Source organism: Xenopus laevis, chromosome 5L (genome assembly GCF_017654675.1).
Source record: "Xenopus laevis strain J_2021 chromosome 5L, Xenopus_laevis_v10.1, whole genome shotgun sequence".
Taxonomy (NCBI): Eukaryota; Metazoa; Chordata; class Amphibia; order Anura; family Pipidae; genus Xenopus; species Xenopus laevis.
In genome coordinates, this window is record NC_054379.1 from 48630963 (window position 1) to 48654817 (window position 23855).

The 23855-nt window shown below is 38.0% G+C and overlaps 1 protein-coding gene across 3 annotated transcripts in view; it reads left to right on the top strand.

Annotated features, from left to right (window-relative positions):
- crim1.L (cysteine rich transmembrane BMP regulator 1 (chordin-like) L homeolog) overlaps positions 1-23855 on the top strand; it is a 496227-nt gene that overhangs the window by 319353 nt on the left and 153019 nt on the right. The window lies entirely within an intron of this gene.

Below are 23855 nucleotides of genomic sequence, written 5' to 3' on the forward strand. Positions count from 1 at the left end.
GAAAGTATCAATACAATTGCCAGAGGTGTGATAAGAAACCCATGGTCCCCAAAATTTTGTTGGGTGCCCCCTTGTTCAGCATTGGACTGAGCCACCGGGAGAATGGGAGAAATACCAGTGGACCCACATCCTAGTGGGGTTCTTGGGCCTCGGCTGCGAGTTTATGATTGGTTAGGGGCCTCTGCTCTGGGTTTGGGGGGCAGCGGGGGTGGGGGTCCTTGCATTGAGGCTTCCAGGTGAGTCCAGAAACCCAAGTACGACACTGACTTCAATATCTCTCAATAAACTGCAATTTATTTATCACATCTTTTTTCCCAAATCTCTCAGCTCATTTAGGATATTATTTTATCCCATTAACACTAATGTTTGCCTATGCAGAAAAATTGAATATACCCTGGAATCAGGTGTCAGTGCCTGTGCATGGTCACAACTACTCTATTACCCCAGCTACACTCCTCACAGTAACATTGTATATACATTGTCATATGACTAGAGATTGGGCTCATCTTTTATGTTAATACATCATTTTACCAGACCATTAACTACAAAAGCCTCTCTTCACTATAAAATACATTACGTTCAAGGGACTTCATTAATAATGGCTTTTTTTCTACCATGTAGGTTAATGCAATTCTAATATTCCATCCGGTTTTTACTTCATCTCCCTAAACTGGCCCTTATGTTGATCATTACGAAAACGAACCCTGTGAGCTATTGTAAATATATGTAAACAGGTTAAGGAAAAATTGCTATTTTTATAAAGTGTACCTGTCTCTGCGGAATTGAGTCACTTGCACTTCTTGATCTAACTAAAAGAAGGAATAGATACTTTGTATATTTCTTTGATTCTGTCACAGAGGAGGGCCTCAGATTCTGTTGAGAATAACAATGATTGGATCAAAACTGCAGAAGAGAAGAGAGGTATTAGCATAACTGCTTTGCATGGAAAGTAGCATTTAATCCTTCGTACCTTAGTTCCTAGGAGACTGCCTTCTTAACTATATGGCTTTTCACTGATGATTCTGCAGTTTCCCAGTTGTAATTGGATAATATTTAAATTGCTGTATGTGTTCCTTTAAAGAGGCAGTATGCTCCATTTTTCAACATGAGTACAGTTTTTTCTTATTGCTTTAATCGCTAAAAGTCTTATGAGTTTAATTTCTTCAGCTATGCAGGGCAAACATTAAACCTGAAGCAACTCCATGTTTGGTGCTTGCAAGGAAAATAGTTAGATTTTCTTTGCACAGATAATTGTCCTGCATAATGGACTTCTGTTTACAATATAGTCTCAACAAAGACTTTTGCTCAAGAAATAGCAAAAAACATAGGGCAGATTCACTAATGGGTGAATTTTCGCCAGCGTCGGCTTCGCACCTTCCACACCACTTTGCCAGGTGCAAATGCGCTACGAATACTCTAATTCAGTAATATGCAAAGTTTTGTCCTGGACATAAAATGCTGGCGACTTTTTGCTAGCTGTGCGAACATTTCATAGCGAAGATGAGCTAGATCTAGCTTATTCTTAGCACTTTGCTTGGTCTGAGGTGGCGAAGTCTACTCTGGCGAAAATATAACGTTCAGTAAAATCTTCACTTTACTGAATTTGCGGAGTTACGACCTTTCGCCAGAGTGAAAAGTCGCCTGGCAATAGAGTGCGAACTAAAGCTAGCGACGGTCTCTTTGCTAGCAAATAGGCACCAGTGCCTGTTAGTGAGTTGACGATGTCCCTGCGGGTGGCAACGCTGGTGAATTGTTGCTAGCGTTAGCCACTTTGTCCTTTAGTGAATCTGCCCCCTAGATTTTTCATGATTAAAACAATAGGCAAAATGTTTTTATAGTTCAATATTATAAAGTTCGTATTCATTATACTCACATTACACAAGGGGGTATACTGCCCTTTAATTAGGTGTAGCATTGAATGTTCCTAGCACTTGTTTGTCTTATTCCTATCTTTAATAACCCATGATTAATGCAAATGTACTGTGTATTGTTATTCTTCAAACAAGTAACCTTGGATTGGACCTGTACTTTATTACAGTTTTCTTTTGGAAGAGATTTGTGTATGTGTTTGCCACGCCTCTCACAAATACAGCAGCTTCTACAGTTTAGATCTTTCAGCTGCATTGCATCTTTCCCATAACCCTCTGCTATCCATCCCTGTTCCTCATTGCTTCATGCCCCAACTTTTCTGTTGTTGGCTGGTTTCAGCTGTTCCCTACTTAATAGATTATTTACTATTTAATCCCCACTGTACATTAATTTCCTATTTTGATTTTGTATCCTAATTGCTGTATATTACTCCATATTCCCTTTATTAACATACCGTATGTGATATAGAGCTTGCTCTGCAAATGATACTCATGACTCATGACTGAATAAAATCCTAATTTTGTGTATATGCGCTCTCATTCATAAATATTTAATGTAATGCTTATTAATATTTAATAAGAATTTAATTACCAGACTGATTACAGTATATCACTTTTTGAAGAATGCATGCATGTGGAAAATTCATTCTGCTTAGGTAAAGGCTTAACATTTGTACGTTATGAATGGATATTTTCCTGAAGTGGTCTCCTAAATTATGGGGGGTATGTAATAAATGGTCTAAAATTTTCTACTTGTCTAGGAACACATAGCAGCTAATCTGCTAGTAGCATTTATGTTTAAAAACCACTGAAGTGGGCAAACTTTTTTCTTATATAGAAGTGATACAATAATAATTTGTAGACCTATAATACCAGAACAGATGAAGCAGAGTTTGAGCTGTCTTTAATTTTGTCTTTTTCCATTGCGCCTCGTGAGCCTGTGATTTTGAAACGTGGATATATTCCTTTATGCATACTAAGTAAAATATCTGTGAACTCAAACAAATTGGTTATATCAGTGCAATTTGTCACATACCTCATCAACACAAACAGGCGAGAAGGGTTCATTTGAAGTTGCTTTAGAATCTCTTAACACCAAAAAATGAAAATGACTTTAAAATGAATCATTATTCGAATTCCTGTTTTTTAGAGGCTGTAGAAAAAGGTAATTGGCCTTAAAATGAACGTGAAAGATACAGGAGCTGCTTCACCTTTGTCTGTCTCCTCTGTTCATTTCACTTCTAATTAGGCCGACTGGAGAACAGTTTTATCCTGTGCTCTTTCTGGGTTTTTTTCCCTGATAAAGAGAGAGAGAGAGAGGTATCTTTATTGAAGGTCTGTGCTCAAACTCTCATCAGAGTTAAATTGTGTTAAAGTGGGGTGGACAAAGTTCAGTACTTTTGTTAAATTTCCTTAATCTCTGTTAATTATCATTACTTATGATTGCTTTGTTTTAAATTAGAGTGAGGTTCTGAAGGGTGGCTCTTGATCACCCCTGCTTTGCAGCTTGTTAAAAAGAAATAATCCTATTGATTTTTGCCTTGATGTGTAAATCAGGCATTCAATTTCCAAACCGGAAAAAAAGATCAATGACATAAATTCAAGACAGAAGAGAAATATACACATCTATCAATAACATTATTTACACCAACAGAACCCAGTATAACTCGTTACAGCTTTTTGCGTTTTTTATTCCAGGTACACCTGTATTCTTTGTCATTGAAAAAAGGTTGACAATTGACAATATACTCTATGTAATGTAGGTGGCAATTTCTTTGTGCCGAAGAATTGAAGAGAGTCACTAATGGTAGATAAAAACAATAGACATGAATTTGGTTTAGGGGTTGTGGCACATGAAATTCTGGGCAATTTTTTCTTATTATTGCCATGGAAAGTGCACAGTTAACATATGACAATCATTTCTAAGTGAAATAGGTTATTGCAGTGTTGGGGAGCAATGAGTCTTTAGTTTATAATTGCAGTAAGGGAATAAATAATGGAAAGGGACTAAGGTTTGATATTATGGGACTGCATACCCTACTAATATACTTTTTTTTCTGAAACTCTATTGAGAAAAGAAAAGGGGTTTGAGGGTGGGAAGATGCAGACAGAGTACACCATTACCATTTCTCTCAAGCATAATTTCGTAAAATTACAATGCGGGTTTGAGGGTGTCCTTTCAACTCTCTTCCCCTTCTAACCATTAAGATAGCATGTACACCAGTCATTGCCCACTAATTTATTTTGTCCTGAATTCCATGTCTCTTTGGCCTTCTATTATTAAACTGTGCTCCAAGAGAAAATTCCTGAATTCCATAATAAAACTCTCTATAGCTACAAAGTCTCCTATTTAATTCTATAGTAGTCGAAATTGTGTGTGCTTCAACCACCTTGTATCACCTTGTGAGTTGGGTGCAAAGCAGTCCGGGAACCCTTGCCAAGGGTTATATAGACATATAAGACAAAATACCACTGCTGACCTCTTTGTTGCAAAGAATGACACAAGTCAGACAAATTCAATGTTTCACTTTTTGCAACAAAGAGATTTTGCAGTGGTATTTTTCCTATTTAATTCTAGGAAACAGATGAGAGTTTGGGAGTCTCCGTTATTAAACTCTGCTTCCAGGGATCAGTGTAAAGTTTAGTGAGTAACTGCCATGGTTATTAGAAAGGCTTCACAGAATTAAACCTAATTCTTTTTCACACTACAAAGTAACAGGAAAGTTGGAACATGCCCAGAGTGGAGGAAGAAAAGAAATCAGTTAATAAATTAGAAAAGAAGAAAACAACTAGGAGAAGAAATAAAGGGCACTACAAGAACATGGAAGAGGTCTATAACCAACCTACAGAATGCTGTTTCCCTTGTTTCAATAAAGTCTCGTCATCTATCTGTCACCTCCCAATGTTCTATATGGTTCCCTATTTTGTTCACTGTCTAGGCCATCTAATTTGATGTGGGCAGAGTGAGGCGTTTTTGCCTGTAGATATTTACACAAGTGATTTAAGCGTATGGTAGCTGCATGTCGTATAAAATCCTGCCCCTGCTGTGTGAGCTGTCTTCAGTGGAGATCTGTACAGAGCTCTAATAATGGGCACTCTCGCTAGTCTGAGAGCAGCTTTTACCTAAAGGCAGCATTTTCATTTTTAGAGAAGTATTGCAGCTGGCATCCAGGTGCTCAGCTGTGAGCTCGGGAATAGCAATAACCCTGTGGTTATTCTCTCTCTCTCTCTTGTACTAGAAAACATTTGATTTTTCAACATGGAGCCTGTGCCATCTGTAGGTAAAAAGTATCACATTTGCTAACTGTCCATTACAAAATTATCTTGGTAGTGGCATTGCTTATGAAATAAGTTGGTATCCCTAACCTTGGCCACTTTGCTGTTCTTGTTCTCTGGGTGACAAGCAGGACATACAGTAGTGGTGTCAGGTGGAATATAAATAGTATTAGGGGAAAGGTCATTGTGCACATGTACCCAGCATTTTTAGATATAGATGACAAAACTAGAGGACAAAACTGAGTGGTTGAGGGGGCAAAGAAATAAAATATAAAATAAAAAATATGATAATGTCACATGTCAGTCAAGGTTTAGAGGGAAGAATACAGTAGAGAATAAAAGAAGATAGGAAGGTTTGGTCTTTTCTATATAATTATAGAATCAGAATCAGAAACCAAAGCAGGAAATGAGAAACAGGGGGCTCAGAAATAAAATATTGTGCTCTCCATGTGCACTGTGCCTGGGGTGATTACAGCTGAAAGCGGTGGTTACGGTCCTGTTTGCATCAGTGAAGTTAAAATGGTTCTCCCTGGAACAGGTCTCCTGTCTCATTTCTTTTGGCTCATGGCTGCTGACAGCGGCTTAATAATATTCAGGTTCTGTAAAGTGGTTATGTGCTTATTGAGTTGCACTGAAAAAGGTTAGTCATGGTTCTGTGTAGCATCGTGGTAATTGGCATATTGTTTGAGAGATGTTCTGCACCTGAAAGACAGCTCTGTGCAAGAAAAGGGAATATATCTTGATATATTTACTCAGATCTGATAGCTGGCTAGGATATGGAATGAAAATGATATTAACACTAGAAAGCTCATTTACAAACAAACAAAGTGTTCAAAATACACGCCATTTTGCAGTGTGGGTAGAAAACATGGTTATGTTTGCATTGGTAAAATGAGCCATTTTGCCTAAACAAATGGCAGAACTCCCAATCGCTATAATATATTTGAAGCATATTTATGAAAACGCAAATCTAATTTACCTCAAAATGAAAGCTGCGGGAGAAAAAAGACTGATGTGTTCTGCTTTTCACATACAGGTATATTCTACGTTAAAGCATTATTATGGCTTTTTATTATAGACTTTACTGAAATTGAGAACCATTGTGATTGGATGTTGGTGGCTGTATAACCCCTTAACACTTTGCCTGCCAAGCATGTACGCTGTAAAAAAATCACTGCTGTACACTGCATTGGCGGCTTTAGCAACTCTGCAGAGCCTTCGCAGCATTGACAGCACCCTGGGCAATGAGACTGGACAGGATTGTCGCAGGGCCGACCTAAAAGCAGCAGACGCATTGGATTGCGCGTCTTCATTTACACACTTACATACACTTACGTACATTTATACATCTTTACACACATATTTTAGTATATATATATTTTTGTATTTTTTATTTTGCACTTCTATACACTTATATGCACTTATATACACACTTACACACTGTCACACAACTCTTGGAAGTGTACACACATGTATACACATTTTATTTTTTTACTTTTTATTTTTACAAATTTGTGATTTTTTTACCACTAAAAACTGTTTAATCTATTTTGGCCACTAATTACGCTGTCGGATCAGTTATTGTTTTTTCATTGATTTACACAATTTTTGTGTTGTTTTTTTTGCAATTTTATCCCAGCATTATTGTTCCTTATGTATCTTTAGTATAGTTTTGTTGTTTGGTGCTTTGGTATAGAAAGATGTATTTGACCTTGTTTGATCTGTCAGAATATGTACTTTCCAAAAATATATGTTGGAGTAGAAAGACATCTTTATCTTTGTTGGATTCATCAGAATGTGTACGTTACAAAAAGATATGGTTTTGGGAGGTCTTTGTACTGTTAGGATGGTCTTGTAGAACAAAATACGCAGTCACGGGTCTTTGTTCACAGAAGGCGAATCGGCAGCCGAGACAATTCATATGCACTATTTTAATTTGGGGTCCGTACATGCCAGCTGCTTTCGTTTATCTATGCATATTGGGCATCAAACTGTTCCGTAGATCCTGGACGTCAATATTTTGTGTGTTTTCCAGTTGTATATAAGAAATAAGGTGAGATAAATGAGGCCAATTGTAATATTTATAAGCGATTTTCAGAAATTGCCTTTGTTGCCAATTTTTGGAAAGGTTTTCGGCTTGGTGCTTTGGAGAAGAAATACATGCATACCCAATTTGGATTCTTGTACTTTACAAAAATATATGTTTTCTGGGGTGAACGTACTCTTTTCTACCTTTGCCCCCCCTAAAACTATGTAAATGTGTTGATTTTGCAGTACCTGAAATGACAGACCATATGGGGGGGTCTTCATTTTGGGGCCCCTATATGCCACGTACTTAGGTACACCTAAACATATTAGGCATAAAACTGTTTAGAGGACCCCAGGCTTTCATATTTAGGGTGATTTGTCATTATACCTTAAAGTATGTGTGGAAATACGACGCTGCAAAATTGTGATCTTTGGAAATGTCACCAAAATTGCCAAATTTAGGAAAGGTTTGCGGCTATAAAACTATGTAAATGTGTTGATTTTGCTTTCTGGAATTACAAAACTGATGGGGTGTCTACATTTTGGGGCCCCTATATGCCACATGCTTAGGTAAACCTGTACATATTGGGCATCAAACTGTTCAATGGACTCCTGGCAATCATATTTAGGGCGTTTTACATTATTACCTAATGATGTGTGGGAGATATGATGCTGTAGATTGGAAGATTTGAGGTATTTTTCAAAAAATTCACCAATTTCGATAAAAAAATTATAAATTTAGGAAAGAATCGAACTTGGTAACTTGGCATACATAGATATATTTACCCATTTTCGATTTGCCAGAATCTGCTCTTTCTAATAATGGGTAGTTTTCTAGGGTAAACCTACTTTTGGGGGCAGATTTATCAAGGGTCGAATTTTGAGGGTTAAAAAACCCTCGAATTCGACCCTCGAATTAAAAGTCCTTCGAATTTGAATATCGAATTAGAAGGAGTTTGAGCAAAAGCTTCGATCGAACAATCTAATAAAAATCGTTCGATCAAACGATGAAATCGTTCGAAATGTTCGAAGGATTTTAATCGATCGATCGAAGGATTTTTATTCGATAAAAAAAAAACGTAGAAAAGTGCTGGGGAAGGTCCCCATAGGCTAACATTGCACCTCGGTAGGTTTAAAGTGACGAAGTATGAAGTCGAAGGATTTTTTAAAGAGACAGTACTTAGATTATCGAATGGTCGAATAGTCGAACGATTTACTTCGAATCGTTCGTATGATTCGATTAGATCGAATTCGATCGATGGTCGAAGTACCCAAAAAAATACTTCGAAATTCGAATATTTTTCCATTCGAATTATTCATTCGAGCTTAGTAAATCTGCCCCATAGTGGAGTGTTTGACCTTAAAATCAGAAGTATGATGCAACCAGATTGCTGAAGTTGCAAACTGGACAGCAGCTGAATAAAAAGATAAATAACTAAAAACAAACACAAATAATAAAAAATAAAAACCAATTACAAATCATCTCAGAATATCACTCTCTACGTCATACTAAAAGTTAATGTAAAGGTGACACAATTGGCTCCTGATAAAACTCATCCTAGGGGCACATTTACTAAGGGTCGAATTTCAAAGTGGTAAAACTTCGAAACTCGACCATCGGATTGTAGAAATTCGATAGTTGAAATTTTCGAATTCACTTTGACTCTTAGTAAATGGGCCCCCTAGTGTGTTTGTGTGTGTGATAGAGACCTTAGATAGTAAGCTCCACTAGCAGAGGGACTAATGCAAATAATGTATAAAGCATTGGGAATATGTTGGTACTATACCAGAAATCATAACTTGTAGCAGACTGATTTCTGATTTCTATGACTTCATGTGTGCAATTTAGTATTGCCCTACATTTCTAGGCAAGGAAGAAAAAATGATGGGCTTATATCTATAACATATAACTATATTTCTAAAGATCTATAGTCTGGCAACAATTACTTTTATGTTATAATCATATTAAACGCTACTAGAAGCAAAGTTTCTGCTAAATACAATGGCCTCTAACTTTTCAACATCTCCGGTGGCTTTATACTCAGAGCCATCAATGGGTATAATGACATATAACTTGCTAATGCACTGCAATATCGCTAAAATTGTCCCGTTCAGAAATGGACGAAAGCTAATGTCAGTGGATGATTGCTAATGGCCCCATTAAATATACATTTATGAGTGCAGCTGACAAACATGGCGTAAAAAGTTATTGGAATTTCTGGCTTCATAAAAAAGTTTATATAATTCAAAGGCTTGGCAGCTTTTGTTATTTTAGCAGTGCCAGACTATTTGCTTGACATTTCTTTGGCATTCAGGTAAAAAAAGGGACATGATTACTATATTATATTTCATTCTGATAACTTAAACTGCTGTTAGGTACCAGCTGGGGCTTGGGACCAATTTCCTGACTTTCTAAATGAAATTGTTCAAATCTGATGTTAGATTTTTCAAGGTATGATTTTACCTCCTCATTGGCAAGGATCCCAAAAGTACCGGTGGGTGGTACCAGTGGGTGGTTGAGACATAGCAGAAATACTATGGGGGGAGCTCAAGTTATGCTCCTCAAACAATAATGCACAAAACCCAGATTCAATTAAAGTTTCATTTCATTCTTTTTTAAGGCAATTACTTCCCTTATGCCACGCAAGTACATAAAATACGTATGCTGTACAAAACTGAGGTATTATGCAGTACAGGTAGATTTATAATCCCGAAACCTGTTACCCAGAAAGCTCAGAATTACGGGAAGGGTTATTTATATTATTTATATTCATATTGGGTTTATTTAACGTGTAAATGATTTTTAGCAAACTTGAAGTATAAAGTTCCAAGTTCACAGAGTTTCATTAAAGGCAGCTGTTAGAATTGATTCAATAGTTGCTAGTGTGCTAAAAAAAAATGTACCAACTAATGTAGCAAATTGTAACTGTTCAGAATCTGCACCTGAATTACTGAGCTGCCAGACTGAAAAACCAGACAGGAACATTAAAGGGGAACTCCGGCTTCCAAACTTTGATAAAGAGACCCACATAACACAGAAACCGCTAATGTATCCATCACAGTTTCTTCAAAAAGTATGATGAATGCAATTGTCTATGTTGCAATCTAGCTGGTTAACAGTTCTTCTCTTTCTGCATCATTTAAAATCCTGGCAGGGAAGGAGGGACTAAAACACTGATGTTACAAATTGTAACAACTTCTCCACAGTTTACAAACAGCATGCAGGAACTACATAACCCACAATGCATTGCACTGGGATGTTCCATTCCTTATTGAAATCATATGCGCAGGGAATTGTGGGGTTTGGAGGATGCAGGCTAAGGACAGCTGGCTGTTGATACAAACTAACAGTAGTCAGTCAGCTCAGCAAAGTAGTCAGAAAGATCAGCAGAGAAGCAGGGGGCTAGGATTAGGGAACTGTCAGAAACCATTAAAAATCATGAAAAGTCTGCATATTTTTTAATTGATGTATATTGCAAAGATGCTTAAAATTATGTTTACTTTTCAAAAAGCTTAAGAATTGTTTTTGTGGAGTTTCCCTTTAAACTTAGATTTTAGAAAAATGGCAAGAAATAAAAGATGAAAAGTAATTGAAAAAAGTCTTTATTACTGGTGAACAATCTGAAAACAACTGAACTGAAAAAATTGTTTGGAAGGTGAGCAGCCCCTTTAAGAATGTTAAAAACAACTTCTTACTACCCGAATCATGCTTCATGGCACATATTACTCTAATACACAAAGATGGTAAACCCCCCCACAGTTGTGACTCTTACCGCCCCATATCCCTCCTAAACTGTGATATTAAATTATTTGCAAAAACACTTGCAAACAGACTGAAGCGGACTGTGAGGGGAGTGGTTCACCCAGATCAAACGGGCTTCATGCCTAATAATGCCACAGATATAAATATAAGACGATTATTCAATAATCTGGAGACTAATCATGACAATAAAGGTAACAGAATTATAGTATCACTCGACACCACCAAAGCCTTTGATACTGTTTCATGGCCTTATCTCTGGGAAGTTCTTCGATTGTTTGGCTTTGGGTATCGCTTTGTAACCTGGGTTAAGGCTTTGTACCGACATCCCACAGCTAGAATATCAGTAAATGGTATGCTCTCTGACCCATTTACACTTCACCGGGGCACAAGGCAAGGTTGCCCTTTATCTCCCCTTCTCTTCTCCCTAGCTATTGAACCTTTGGCTATTCTAATCCGTAACTCACCCAACATAATAGGATTTCAGGTTGGTAAATTGATGGAAAAAGTATCACTATATGCCGACGACATGTTACTGTATCTGGCCAACTCCAGGGGGGCACTAGACTCAGCACTAAACTTGGTGGAAGAATTTGGAAATTACTCTGGATTGAGAGTTAATCAAACTAAGTCGGTAATTTTCCCTGTTGACCAACTCCCTGTTGACCAGACTCTTAATATAGGCCGATTAAAGGTGGTGCACTCCTTCAAATACTTGGGGATTATAGTTACACGAAACTGCAAAGATTTTTAGGAAACTAATCTTAAACCCATAGTTAGAGCTCTATCCACAAAGATTGATATCTGGGAACAACTTCCCCTCACCTTACCTGGTAGAGTAAATCTCTTTAAAATGGTATTTCTCCCCAAGTTTCTATACGCCCTACACAACTCTCCGATAACCCCGCGATCCCACTGGTTCAATTACATTGACAGAATAATTAGAAGATTCCTTTGGGCTGGGGAACATCCCCGTCTAAATTTCAAGATTCTACAAGCCCCAGTTACACGTGGGGGTTTGGCCTTACCAAACCTAAAAATGTATTTTCTAGCTAGTCAATTGACATACGCACACTGGTGGTTATCCCCCCACCTTGACAATACCTCAATTATTCTAGAGGCAAATATAATGGGATCACTAGAAGCCTTGGCCAACCTCCCATACCGGGGACCTCCAACTCTCCAAGCCTGCACTACTCCAATGTTAACTGTGATCGCAGCCTTTCAAAAGGCTCTTAAACTTGCACAAGGGTGGGCTTTGGTGTGGTCCAAATGGGAACCCTTATGGGGTAACAAGTCTCTGCCCCATTTTTCCTCTCTCCCTGACATTAATGTATGGGCCTCGCGAGGTATCAAACTGTTGTGTGATATTGTATGGGAACGGGAGATAAAACAATTTCAGGCCCTCAAAGATACTCACCATTTACCCCAATCCATGTTCTTCAGATACCTCCAGCTATCACATGCCTTTCGAGCACAATTCCCGAACAGGCCGATAGCTACTCTAGAAACCACTCTAGAAAATTACCTTAGGAGAGAGGATCTCACCAAACCCCTATCCCGCCTATATACTATCCTAGGGCAGACCTCCCAAGACCCCCTTGCCAAAACTTTTGCGAAATGGAAAAGAGATATTCCAAATCTGACAGAGGATTTATGGGAGGAGGCTCTGAAACAAATACCAGACTTAATAATATCTTTAAATGACAGGTATATTCAAATAAAATTCCTCAATCGGGTGTACCTTACCCCATATAGACTCTCGAAAATATTCCCCCAGACGTCTGATACTTGTATTAAGTGTGAACAAGAAATTGGTTCCTATATGCATGTGTTTTGGCATTGCCCACTAATCCAGTCATTTTGGAGAAATGTTGTACACTATATATCTGATGTCCTTGATTTACCAAGAATACTATCGCCCCTGATATGCCTTCTCGGAGTTGAAGAAGACATGGACATCAATAACCACATTAGACTGTGTTATCTTCAACTTCTTTATTACGCAAAGAAAGCCATTCTCCTAAACTGGAAAGCTACTGGCCCACCATCATTAACCTTCTGGCGAAGTCTTATAAATAACTCATTGTGTAACCAAAAACTGACATATCTTGCCAGAGGTTGCCCGCAGAAGTTTGATGCAGTTTGGGGCACTTGGGTATCATTTCATGACGAGAACAATAATACAATTGTCATTTAACATAACCAACTTTGACATGTGATGTATAATTGTATGAACATCCTTCTCCCCTCCCTGCTCCACTTCTTCTCTTTTCTTTCTTTTCCTGCTTTCTTCTCTTTAAATTGTTGTTTTGTGTTAACCTAAAATGCAAAAATAAAAACTTTAAAAAAAAAAAAGAATGTTAAAAACAGTTTTTTCCCCTGACCAAAAAAAAATAAAAAGCTTGGCAGGTTTTGGGTGACAAGCTTTTAATTTATTTTAAAAAATGCATTTAGGGGGGAAAAAAGCCAATGTATTCGAATGAAAAATCCATGTGAGGTTTAGAAACGTTTTGCATGTTTTTATTAGCTAAATGCAGGAACCTGAAAGCTTTAGCAGTGCTCTTACTGACGAGCGGTGTAGCTGAGCTCCCCTGTGTTCCATTTTTCTGCGTTCAGGGGCAAACTTGATAAAATTAAGCGAAAACCGGAATAGTTTTTTTTGGATTTTTGGGCTAATTCCAGCACAGACCACTGAAACTTCCAAATAGGATAGGGACCTCTCCCACTGACTAATATACAACCTCAGCTGGCCTGAGATGCTGGATATTCAGATTCAGATTTTTTCCATTCTCCCGAAAAATTCTTTTTTTTTTCCCACTAACAATTCGGATTTTATAGTAAAAATAAATAAAATTTTTCGAGTTTTTGGTATTCGGACTTCAATAAATACCGCCTAGAGCTATAAAGGAACAGAATGGTGCTGTGTGTAGTGAAGCTGTCTGTTCCTGGTGTTAGAATAACCCTTTAGATGTTTTTTAATTTATTTATAACATTCGTGGTTGTGACCCATCGCAACCAATCAGCCGTTAGATTTTGTTGTTTGTGCGACTGGAATAATAATTAGTTCCTATTAGATATTAGTTGCTATAGTGCACAGGGCTAGGACAATTATGCCATAATGCGTGTGCATACCTGTAAAACAATTTCTCTTTTTACAGTTATTTTCAAGTTAACAGGAGGCTATGTCTTTGATAACATTCTGCACTGTTTGTGATGCAGTGAGGAAACATACATCAACATGAAAATTTGTACAGTACAGGCATGGGATCCGTTATCTGGAAACCCATTATCCAGAAAGCTCTGAATAACAGGAAGGCCATATCCCATAGACTCCATTTTACCCAAATAATCCAATTTTTTTTAAAACAATTTCCTTTTTCTCTGCAATAATAAAACAGTACTTTATACTTGATCCAGACTAAGATAAAATTAATCCAGACTAAGATATAACAAATCCTTATTGGAAGCTAAATAACCCTATTAAGTTTATTTAGGGGCAGATTTATCAAGGATCGAATTTCGAAGTGATAAATACTTCGAAATTCGACCATCGAATGGCTTTACTTCGAATATCGATGTCAAAGTTTTTTTTCACAGAATTTTACCGTTTTGCGGTCTAATTAAAGTCCATTGATCGAACGATTTTTCTTCGACTTCAAAAAACGTAGAAAACTGCACTAGACGGTCCCCATAGACTAACATAGCGCTTCGGCAGGTTTCATTTGGCTAAGTATTGAAGTCGAAGTTTTTTTAAAGAGACAGTACTTTGATTATTGAATGGGCGAATATTCGAACGATTTTACTTCGATTCGGAGTCTAAGTCGTTGTATCCTATTTGATGGTCGAAGTATCCAAAAAATTACTTCGAATTTTGAATTTTTTTACTTCGAAAATTCCCTCGAATTCACTTCGACCCTTGATTAATCTGCCCCTTAATGTTTACATGATTTTCTAGTAGAATTAAGGTAGACTTAAGGTCCAGAGCATTCTGAATAACATGTCTCATGCCTGTATATGTTTATTCTTTTTTTTTATATAAACATATATTGAATTATTAATACTGTAACCAGTATTACTCATTTCCAACCAATATTAGAGTATCTAGAATAAGCGGGTCCAACCTCTAGCTGTCTGTATTATCTCTGACAAGTCTTTTCATTGGAGTTTGATCCCGAACAGCTGCAGAAAAAGGGCCAATTTCAGTGCATAAGAACATATTTCATGAATACAAATGTCTCTCACTTCAAGCATTGATATTCATGGTATGTAAACAATTTAAAATAAAGGATACATGTTAAAACTTAAAGATGGGGGCCGAATATTTTAAACTCAGAGCTACATTTATTCTGTAGAATTGAACGGGTGGTTGACAAGTGCTACTTAGTCCCGTACACGAGGTAGGAAAGAATGAAAGATAAATGAGCTTGACAAATATAATTTGTCTTTGCTGCTGAATCTTTTCAAGCGCCTGCTTTTTATTTTGGAGGGGTGCGCACAAAAGTGCTTAACTGCAGCTTGCGGGACTTTCAGTTGCTATCATATTTGTCTCATAGCAAATTGCAGTCATTTTAATGTACATTCAAAATGTAATTTCGCTGCATTTTGACTGGATGCGGCTGTGCTTGGATTCCTCGCATGATTAATGGCGAAACAAGTGCTAGACAAATGATTTTAGAAAGCAGCATAGCAGGATAACTTTGTTCTGTACTCCCTAAATCTTCCTGTGGGCTGCCAAGTTCATTTTACTGATTGGCCCAGTTACTGAAAACTGTCTACAGAAATGGATATGTTTCACGAGTAAATAATGTGACTTGTATTCTATTTGTCTCCCCTGGTGCTCGTCAGTTCGGGGTTGCAGTTGTGACTCCAAGTTCTTTACAGCTGGTTGCTGCAGACCAGGGTCCAGGCCTATAGTTTCTCTCTGCTGATTCTTGCCCATCATTGATATTGATTTAAGATTCAGACACTTTTCTCTCGCCTTAAATGGACATTGTGGAACTGTTAGTATTTCATTGGTTCAGTTTATGGAACTGTAATTTTTCACTCCAGCTCAAAGAATGACCGGATTTGGTTTTTAGCTGAATTCTTTTACAGGTATGGGACCTATAATCAGGAATGATGGAGTTTTCCAGATAACAGATCTTTCCTCAATTTGGATCTTCATGCCATAAAGGGGACCCATCACCCAAACAAATCATTCAAAATCCTATTTAATCACATTAGTCAAGCAAAGAAACTTTAATTACACTATATAAATTATTTGAATTTTGTTTCCACCAGTCTGGGAATTCATAATGATAGCAAGCAGGCAGGAGCCATTTTGTGGACACTGTTATTAAGACAAGCCTTGCATCATCTCATAATCACCAGAATGGGGGACCCGGTGTCCATCCCCATGCCCTGGTTACACAATTAAATGGTGAAGAGAACTGGGGAATGTGTGGAGAGCAGTGACATCTAGGAAGCTCTGAATGGAAATGAATGGAATGAAATGGAAAAGTAATTGTCTGCCCCGCCTCTATCGTGCGGAAAACTGAATCACTTGAATTTTTTGGTCTTTTTTCCCGAATCACTCGATTTTTTTGCCTGAAAACCGCGAAGAAGTTACGTTTTCGGGCTAAACTCAGAGCAGACCATGACAACTTCAAATTAAGGTAGATGCTGCACCCATTGACTTATACAGGACCTTGAGAGGTCTGAATTGGTGGATTTTTAGATTGAGGCTTTTTACAGCATTGGGTGTAATACATTTTTTTCCACGAAAAATTAGTTTTTGACCCAAAAAGCCTGACCAGATAAATTCGAAATTTAGTAAATAACCCCCTAAGTCTACTAGAAAATCATGTAAACATTAAATAAACCCAATAGGCTGGTTTTGCTTCAAATAGAGATTAATTATATCTTAGTTTGGATCAAGTACAAGGTACTATTACATAGAAAAGGGTAATCATTCTTAAAGATTTGGATTATTTGAATAAAATAATCTATGGGAGATGGGTCAGATTTACTAAAGGACAAAGTGACTAACGTTAGCGAAAATTCGCCAGCGTGATGTCATTTCATTACTTCATAGATTTACTAACAGGCGCAGGCGTAGCTTCGCTAGCGGTAATTTGCTCCCTTACACCGGTGAAGTTGAGCTCTGGCTAAGGGTCGTAACTACGGAAATACTAAGATGCTGATTTTACTGAATGTTACCTCTTGCGCCAGACTCGCCTTCGCCACCTCAGACCAGGTGAAGTGCAATAGTATAGATAGGACTTCCTCAAAAAATAGTTGAAAATGTCCCAAAAACGCTTTCGACTTTTCATTTTTCAGGGTTATAGGCTGCAAAAGATCGTAATTTTTTTGGGGTAACCGGTTTCCCCCCTACATTTCCTAACATATGGCACATAAACTATACACTGGGCTCATGTGTAGGGCAATATAATAACTCAATTTTATATTATTAAGGTTTCCCGAGTGTAATGTATTTGCTGCAACATATACGTCCATTCAACTTTAACTTTCCACTGTATGCAAATTAGCCAACACTAGCACAACTTCACTTCACTTGCCACAGTAACGCTAGTGCTACTTCGCCAGCGTTCGGCGCCCTGGATGCAACTTCGGATTTTAGTGAATTAGCGTTGTCCTGACGAATTTACGCCTGACGCTAGCGCAAATACAGTGCTTAGTGAATCTGCCCCATGGCCTTTCCATAATTTGGAGCTTTCTGGATAACCAGTTTCTGGATTATGAATCCCAGTGTACATGATCTCTTCACCGCTGTGGTGGCTGCAATATGGAACTCCTATACTGTAAATGCTGCTGGACTAGAGTATCTAATAGCATTGTCTTTACTCATCCTGCCCCTTTTTAGAAAGTGCCACTTCCAAAGCTGCAAGATACAATACATTTGCCAGCATTCTTGAAAAAAAAGTCCCCAGTGCTCCAAGGCTTGTTGTGTAAAAGCCTTTAGGAGTCTGAGTAAGATCTATAAAATAAGCCACCGAGCCAATATTGTAATGTTAGGAGAATTTTGTAATACAATTTTAATTAAGGTTCGTTAAAAACATACATATGAAGCAGTACCACAATGAAAGCTGTAGGGAAATGCAGCCTGGAATTCTCCCATGAGCTGGCTTGTTATCATATATAAATGCGTTTTGCTAAAGATGTTCTTTAAGGCAGCACAAACGCAGCTTTTTATTCTGCATATATTTATTGGCACTATGTTTTCTCTTTGTCTCTGCGTAGCCTTAAATCTAAATTAATGTGCATCGTTCTAGGCAAGGAACATTTTTTTTATCTTGAATTCTTCTTCCTTTTGTTGTTCATCGTATCAAATCACATCACTGGGGGATAGCTATGTTGCACTTGTACAAATTGACTTCATTCTCCATGGTTCCTTCTCATTTCCTACTTTATTTTGTCATCCCCGGGAGATTTTTATTGGGAAAGGATATTAGGAAAACATTAAGGATTTTCTTTTACCTATGAACTGATAACAGAAACAGTTAAAAAACAATAGTGGTATACATTTATACGATCAGAATCAGTGATAATATTTAAAATGCTATGTATATATGCAGGTTCCATCTAATATAAATATAAAGAGTTGTTGCTTTGAGTTACTTACTGTGATATTCATAGAAAATCCCTTATTTGTATATTGGCATGCAAGAGATGTCCTCCTTTTATGATTTGAGTGGATGCTGCTGCCCTTGAAGCATATGAAGAATGACTTAGGTATGGCAGCTCCCATTGATAGGTATAAAAATAATCAGCAGATATGCAGAGAACTCTGTACATACAATGCCTGGAATCAGTGTGCGTGCCATTGATATTACTGGGAATACATATACAGGTAAGAGACCTGTTATCTTGGATTTGCATACTTTATAAATCTAATTAAATATCATTTAACCTAGAAATCATGTTCTACTTCCAATAGGATTAATTACATCTTAGTTTTTATCAAGTACAAGGTACTGTTTTATTATTACAGATAAAAAGGAAATACTGTATGTTTTAACATTTTGAATGATTTGATTAAAATGCAATCTGTGGGTGAAGGCCCTCCCGTAATTTGGAGCATTCTGGATAATGGGTTTCCGGATAACAGATCCTTTACCTGTGCAAGAGGTCTAATTGATAGCAGTCTGAATGTAGTGAGCCAAAAGCTGAGTGACAATCTTAGCAACAGGAAGACAAACACAGCGTATAGTAGATCAAAATAGTTTAAATAAAACTTGATGAAGAAATAGGACACACTGTGCCACACTGATTCCTTCTTTCATTTGAATTGCAACTTTAATTAGTTTTTGGTTCAATCAGATGAATGAGGAGAGCAATCCAAACAGCAGAATACCTGCTACAATGTGATTTATTTGCAACTACAAACACAACATGTTTCAGGCCACACACGCCCTTTATCAACTGTTTAATTAGTTTTTCTTGGATTTTTCTATTTTAAGAAACACTGAAAAATCTTGTATTTAAAAAATATCAATCCACTTTTACCATTCAGTAGCCAAATGCTTGGGGATTCATACACAGCCCATTAGACATGTGCAATGGACAAACTGTGACTGAAGGTACAGATATGGGATCTATTATATAGAGAGCTCTGGATTACGTAAAGGCCGTCTCCCATAGACTCTATCCAAATAATTCAAATTGTCAAAAATGATTACATTTTTCTCTGTAGTAATAAAACAGTAGCTTGTACTTGATCCCAACTAAGATATAATTAATCCTTAATGGAGACATTACAATCCTATTGGTTTTTTATTGTTTAAATTTAGAAAATGTAAAGGTGGTCATAGATGTAACAGCCATTGGCTGCAGGTCGTGATGGGCGAATAAATTCGACAGGCATGGATTTGCGGTGAATTTCCATATTTCGCCGCCAGTGAATACATTTGTGAAAATTCGCTGGCAAAAAATCCGCCGCAACAAAAGAATTGTTGCGCATCAAAATTATTTGGACGCCCATTGACTTTAATGCATTGGGACAAAATAGTCACGCGTATAAAAATTGTCGCTCACGTCAAAATAAATTTTCAGCGAAGCGCCACAGATTCGTCCATCACTAGCCGCAGGAAAGATTTTTCGTGTTTGAGCTGAATTGTCAGATATACAGGTAGAAACAATAGAAATCTACCTGTTAGGGATTCACCGAATTTGCATATGCAAATTAGGGGTGGGAAGGGGGAAAACATTTTTACTTCCTTGTTTTGTGACAAAAATTCACAAGATTTCCCTCCCTGCCCATAATTTGCATATGCAAATTGTGATTTGGATTCGGTTCAGCTGGTCAGAAGGATTTGGCCGAATTCGAATCATGCTGAAAAAGGCCAAATCCTGGCCGAAATCCAAACCGAATCCTGGATTTGGTGCATTCCTACTACCGTATATACTCGAGTATAAGCCGAGTTTTTCAGCATCCAAAATGTGATGAAAAAGTCTACCTCGGCTTATACTCGGGTCAGCGGTACCCGACCCGAATAGCTGAGATTGCAGTCACTTTTAATCATTCCTATACCAACAGTTCACTTGGGGAGAGACTGCAAAATCCCACAATGCCCTCTGTTGGTTATATGAAAGAATAACAGTGACTGCAATATCACACAGCACCCTCTGTTGGTTATATTAAAGAATAACAGTGACTGCAATATCACACAGCGCCCTCTGTTGGTTATATGAAGGATTAACAGTGATGGCAATATCACACAGCGCCCTCTGTTGTTTATATGAAAGAATAACAGTGACTGCAATATCACACAGCGCCCTCTGTTGGTTATATGAAGGATTAACAGTGATGTCAATATCACACAGCGCCCTCTGTTGGTTATACGAAAGATCAACAGTGATGGCAATATCACACAGCACCCTCTGCACATGGTAGTGGGACAGTGGGACAATGCACACAGTAATCCGTTTGGCAATTCTCTGTCACCATCATTTTTGCAAAGAAGTCCGGTTGATCGCTGGGGGGGGGTCGCTTTGGCAGAATGTGCGCTGCTGGAAGACAGGGCTGTAGTTGTGTCTAGGCTTATACTAGAGTCAATAAGTATTCCCAGTTTTCGTAGGTAAAATTAGGTACCTCGGCTTATACTCGGGTCGGCTTATACTCGAGTATATACGGTACCTGTACCTGACGATTCAGCACTAACAGTGGCCAAATGTTTAGGCCTGCCGGATTGATGAGCTGACCGATATCCAAGTAGAGTTGCCACCTTTACTCCCGACTAATTCCGGGACGGGTTGTCCGGGTCTAAACCGCCTGCACATTTTTCTAAATTGGCCAATCGCAGGATAGGTGGCAGCCCTATTTCCAAGTCTTCTGCCAATATCAGTCGCTCACACGCTGAATAGCATACAAAAAATTGTTGTGTACTATATTATCGATGCATCTATGGCCACCTTAAGGTGCGGAGATCCAAATTACAGAAAGACCCCTTATCTGGAAAAACTCAGTTCCCGATAGAGTTGCCACCTTTTTCTTTGTGTGAAAATGGGGGCTGGCCGGTAATGTATGGGGGTGGGTCAGTGATGTAGAGAAGTGGGACGGATGACATTGGTTGGCAAAGTGGGCAACGTCAGGGGCGGGACTGATGACGTACCGATGAACAATTGGCTGATCACCATGTCATTCACTTCAATGTCAATGAAATTTTCACCCAGGCAGCCCTTCCAAAAGCCAGGCTGTCCAGGTGAAATCCAGACAGGTGGCATCCCTAACCCTAACTCCCGAGAATTCTGGATAACAGGTCCAATACCAGTATATAGGCAATACAACATGCTATGTATAGGGAACCTTAGCTAAAGCTCACTATTCCTTTTTAAAAATGCTGTGTTACATAAGAATTGTGTGTTAAACTATGTTTAGATTTGGTATAGACATTGCTAACATTATATAATGTTTCATGGTTAAGTTTGCCCTTTTTGTACCATCCCTTCAACTCTATCAATCATGATTTTAAGGAGTAGTTGTTAATACTATATTTGCACTGTGCGCTTTGCAAATAATTCATTCTACCATTTAATATGTTATTCTTGAGCCAATAATCTTAATAAAATTAATAGTGGTGTGTAGACAGCCATCTCAGTTCATTGTGCATTGTTCTGTGCCAACGTAGCATGGGTAGTTAGTAAAATCACTCTACAAAGTGGCAGCAACCTGCATTAAACTTTTTTGTACAACTTAGTATGATCAGCAAAAATAGAGACAATTCTTACAATGTCCACCTCCAGGTCATTAAACAAATAAATGGCTTCTTTTCTTATCGTCTTACCTAAGGTGACAATTCTTCTCTGCCCTTCTTAGAACCATCTCTTGTTATCTCTACAATCCCTTCCTTGTATGGGGACAGGAGAAAGAGAAATAAAAAAAGAGAATAGTTTATAGGGAAAGTAGAAAGGGGAAGGGATTGTACAGTGTATTGAGTGGAGAAAGGGAAAAGCAAAAGTAAATGGCTCATGAGAAAAGTTCAAAAGTGAAAGGAAAATACAGGTATAGGATCTGTTATCCAGATAGCTCAGAATTACAGGAAAGCCATCTCTCATAGACTCCATTATAATCAAATAATTTAAAAATGATCTCCTTTTTCTCTGTAATAATAAAACAGGACCTTGTACTTGATCCCAACTAAGACATTATTAATCCGTATTGATAGCAAAACATTCCTATTGGATTTAAATAATATTTAAATATTTTTTTAGTAAACTTGAGGTAGGTTGATCCAAATTAAGGAAAGATCCCTAATGGGGAAAATCCCAGGTCCCTAGCATTGTGAATAAATTGTCCTATACCTGTACCTAGAGTCCTGCAGCGGGTATAGACGCGGGTCAGTGGTTCTCCTGGTTTGCGCGTCGCGGTTGGGTCGCGGGTCTTCTTAATAATTGAGTAGCTGAAGTAGACAGGAGAGAGAAGAAGAGAGTAGCTTGTTTGAAGAATACAAATGAGAAGGGAGAACAGAGTGGTATGTGTGGTCGAAATGACCACCACACGTGGTGTAAATGACCCCTGATGCATTCCATGTGTTATATTCTTACTTTAATTCAGTATACTAAGTATAAAATGGGTTATAGTTCTAGTCCTGTTTTATAAAATAGTGTGCTGCTCAGCATAATAGTTTTAGATGTATTTCTTATAATGATTAATGTAAAGAATACCAGTAATTGTTAAAACAAGCAATGCTTTTCAAATATCAATGTAGAAGCTGTGGTTGTAATTTCTGGTGGCGCTCGTTTATTTCTTAGATGATGCTAAGTTATTCAGTTTGCATCTAGTGATGGGCGAATTTATTCGGCAGGCGCGAATTCGCGGCGAATTTGCGCGATTCGCGCCGAGCGAATAAATTCGCGAAACGCCCGCGAAAATTCGCGGTAAAAATTCGCCGGCGTCAAAAATTTTTTTTTTAGAAAAACGGACGCCGGCGCCAAAAACGGGCGCCGGCGTCGGGAAAACGGGCGCCGGCGTCAAAAACGGGCGCCGGCGTCGAAAACGAGACGCCGGCGCCGTTTCGCAAATTTTTCACCGTTTCGCGAATTTCGCGCGAAATTCGCGAATTTTTCGGCGAAGCGAAACGGCGCAAATTCGCCCATCACTATTTGCATCACATGCCTTTTTTTAGTCCTTGTTACCATTAAGTTTTGGATGAATATTTACAGGATCCTACCTGCGTCCATATATTTAGGGTTATAACTGCCAAAGTTTGACCCTATGATAACCAAATCATCAATCAATAGTTAACCATTGCTGCTACAGTTATAATTTTTATAATAAAGAAAAAAATTTGTTTACTGAATAAGCCACTTTGCCTTTCACCAGTAGTTGCATTTTGAAGCACCCTGGTCCCCGATAATCATGATAAATTCTGAATGAGACATCCACAGCTGCCATTGTAATTTCACACCTTCAGCAGAGGATT